Source organism: Lagopus muta, chromosome 7 (genome assembly GCF_023343835.1).
Source record: "Lagopus muta isolate bLagMut1 chromosome 7, bLagMut1 primary, whole genome shotgun sequence".
NCBI lineage: Eukaryota > Metazoa > Chordata > Aves > Galliformes > Phasianidae > Lagopus > Lagopus muta.
Window position 1 is genome coordinate 10,604,756 of NC_064439.1, and position 3,824 is coordinate 10,608,579.

Genomic DNA, 3,824 nt, shown 5'->3' on the forward strand with positions numbered 1-3,824 from the left:
TTGGGTCTAATTGCTTTACAGCCTTCACTCCTGATTCACTCATGGCAAATACGCATAGTGCCTTGCACATAAACTGTGCTCTTCAGATTCTGGTTGAGGTTACAGTCATGTTCTACTACACACCAGTAGATCCAACTGAAAAGAAATTAAAGTAACAGCTTCAAGGTCTAGCAAGGTCTAGTAAAACATTCTGAGAACAATAAGATCATAGAAGCATAGAATCACCAAGGTTGGAAATGACCTACAAGATCCATAAGGGATGCTTGCTTTGGTTCTGGACTGATTACCAATTAAAAAAAATAGAAGTTAAATATTACAGAATGGCTTTAGTGGGCCAAGCCAACCTCTATTTACCCTTTGTTTTTGACAATAGATTAAGGATGAAAAGTGATTAAGGATGAAAAGGGTATAAGAACAGTATAAGCGGGCACTGATGGTTCTCAGGAATGTTCTCTCAGCCTCCATCAGCAGATCCTTTTTAAGCCAGTTAAATGGCTTCATATTTCATAGCTTAAGGTAGATTTATTTCTTTTATATTAATTTGTTCATTGTACATAGAATGAGAGGATTAATTCATAGTCCTTTTCCAGGATAGAGAAAGAATCAAATAAGTCAGTTTCTCCAAAGAGCAGTATTAGTGTCTGCCTATGGTTCCAGCCCTCAAGTTGGGACCTCTTTCCACCTCACCTTGAGTGAGATTGAGAATCACTATTTACTGTGATGCTAATGTTTTCCTTTTCCCTTTTGCCTTTCTTGTCTACTTCACTACTTTGTCTCCAAAATTTCTGCAGCCAGATAAACTTTGAGACTTTCAGATATGGAGACACAGGTTGCCCTTACCTAAAATGTGCCTAGAGGGGAATCTGAGGGCAGCAAAAGGGGTGCCCAATGGGAAAAGAAAAGAGCATATAGCAGATTTTATTTTGGAAAATAGAGCCTCTACCTCATCTATAAAAATCCTTCTCACTGTGAAATCTGGAGGTGCTGTTGGAAAACCTGTATCAAATGTTATGCCGATTTTTGTGCAACACTAAACAACATGAAGATACTTAGAGGGACTTCTTGAAAATGCAAAGGCAGAAGTTGCATAGAAGTAAAAAGTAATTTTCTGTTGGAAAGTTGTCTTTTAAGATATAGCACAATGTAAGGTTTTAAAATACAAGGAAATACCAAGACTGCTATTTCCAAATGGCATAACATGAGGAGTAAAATATCTTGTTTCTTTGACAGGCACAGAATGAAATTTTGGGTTAAGTTTTCAGAATCTTTGACCAGAAGTCAGTCTTGTGTTCCTAAGCCACTGAGTTTTCACCTCTGTTTCAAAGTGCTGGCAACAGTTATTGTGTAGCTGAAGGCCTGTGTTGAAAAGATACGGGTCATTTCTGCTAAAGCCCATGCAATTATACATGTTTTCAGACATTCAGAATAAATTAAAGGAGTATCAGCTCAGTGTTCACAAATGGAATATTTTATTTTTTTGAAAACTGGAAAAGCATTTTGACTGCTTGTTAATGAGTATATGGACAAATCAAGTTTCCCATTATCTGATTAGCGTGGGCGCTAATACATTCTGTCTATGAAGACAGGGCAAAAAGAAATTCTGGGTCCAATAAGTACAAAACTGGAAGTAGTTTTCCTGCATATATTCTGCAAATATATAATTTGCTTTTCCTCCTCAGCTGTAAGCTGATACAAAGACCTCTCAGTAAGAAAAATAATTGTGCTCAGAGCTTGGCAAATGGGAGAGGTGGGATACAGAGCCCACAGATATCCCAGCTGGTGGGAGCAGAGCAGCCACCCTCCTGCCCCAAATTGTTGCTGAGCTTCACCTTAGCATCCTCCCTTACCTCACCTGGGCACAGTGAACAGGCTTCCTGAGAAGCCACCAGCTGTGTTCAGTGGAATGGCTCTGGCTCAGCATGGAGGAACCAGTCTTGCTCCAGCAGTGGTCACTGTCTCCCCTCATCAGGAGCAGGAAGGTGGAGTTCTAAGACCCGATTGTGGACATCCAACAGCCCAGGCAAAGTCCTGAAATGATGCCAGCCTGCTCTAGAAGACCTCTTCCAGTGTCCATTTGTGAGCTCTGCCCAGGACCTGGTGCACATGGTACTGAGTCTCCTGGGACTACATTCAGATTCTGGTGAACCAGCAACTTCTAATTTAAGAAACAGTTGTTTCAGTAAAGGTTTCCTGGCTGTTGCTAGTGAAATATTTTAGTCTGTGCTAACAGTATCATATTGCTAGCAGGGGAAGTTCATTCTACCTAATTGTTCTAAGTGCGTGATGATAGAGATGGGAAGCTAATTATCTTCATCAAATTGATTTCATTTTGGTTACCACACAGCTATTAGAGGAATGACAATAAATTCTGGTCTCTTTGATCAGGACTGGAATTTAACCAACATTTCTGAAGTCATTAATGTGTTATGCCTCCCCCAGGCTAATGATTTGATTACCATGTAAGTGTACTGGAGCCAAACACCTCAGCTATATGTTCCGGGTGATGGATAGAAAGATCTGAAAAAAAATAAATGTTGCACCTAACTACTCCAGCAGTGAAATACAGAGCATTTCAGAATGTTACTGGCAGGCAGGAGAGACACACACCTGAAAGCTTTTGGTACAGGTCTGCCCCAAGCACAGCAGGGAGGAGGCAGCCATGAGAGCCAAGGGTGGATCCTACAACTTTGGCTGCTTCATTGTGGGTCGTGCAAGAAAGAGGGGGGGAGGAATGCTGCCCTGCTGCTTGGAAAGGACTGGGGCCTTCCTTGGCTGGATTTTGTTCTTGGGAAGCATAAAAAACAAACCCATATTGGAGTAGTGCTCTGTGGGATTTTACTGTAGTGTTTTTAACATTCATTTTTGAAGTGACAAGAAGACAGGTTGCTTCAGGTAGCGTGCATGTTTTACAATATGTGTGTGTATGCTTGTTATAAACAAACATGTTACTAACCCAATTATCAGTTACACACCATAATATCATATGACATAATAACAGATTTTACATTTATTTTGATACATTCTATTAAAAAAGTCTAGCTGCCATCCTTCCTTATTTATTGATAAAGAAATCATGTGGGTGCTTTGATCTGTTCAAAAACTTTGATGCTCTATGCTAAGCTACATAGTTCCAAACATCCAGGGCCAGCCAGATGGTAATGGTAACTGATGTTTGGAGGGTACCCTACCACTTGACTCATTCCTTGGGCACAGGGTCATTGCATATAATCTCTTTCTCACTGAGGCAGAGCCCTTTATGTTGAGTTCTGTGTGTAGGTGGCAGGAAGGCTCGTGGGAAGCTGTTTTGCTCAAAGAACATGTGGTCTTGCGGAGGCACCGCTTATCTGTGGGGCTTCACTATGGCCAACTTAACACACTGTTGGTTTTCTATCAGAAAGAGATGATTATATAAACTGTGTGATTCACTGCTATGGTAAGGACAAGGGGTGGACTAGAAATACTATGGATAATAACGTAAAAGAATCATAGAATTGCTTAAGTTAGAAAGGACAATTGAAGGTTATGTAGTGCAACTTCCCTGCCATGAACAGGGACACATACAGCTCTGTCAGGGTGCTCAGAGCCCCACCCATTCTGACCTTGAATACATCCAAGAACAAGACATCCACCACACCTCCAGACAGCATATTCAAACATGAATATTTTGAGAATAAGCATCTGACCTATTGTACAATCAATGAATGCACAGATACTATAATTATGAAATACACCAGAGAGTTTGACTAAGCAGTTATTATAACAAAAGAGAATAGATAGAATGCTCACCTGTATCCTGGGGCTTGCTATGAATCTCCAGAGGAGGG

The 3,824-nt window shown here is 40.7% G+C and overlaps 1 long non-coding RNA gene across 1 annotated transcript; it reads right to left on the minus strand.

Annotated features, from left to right (window-relative positions):
- On the minus strand, positions 1-3,824 carry LOC125695727 (uncharacterized). The gene is made up of 3 exons (XR_007378045.1): positions 3,787-3,824; positions 1,853-2,028; positions 1-135 (listed from the first exon to the last, which is right to left on the minus strand). It is a non-coding gene; the product is annotated as an uncharacterized LOC125695727 (long non-coding RNA).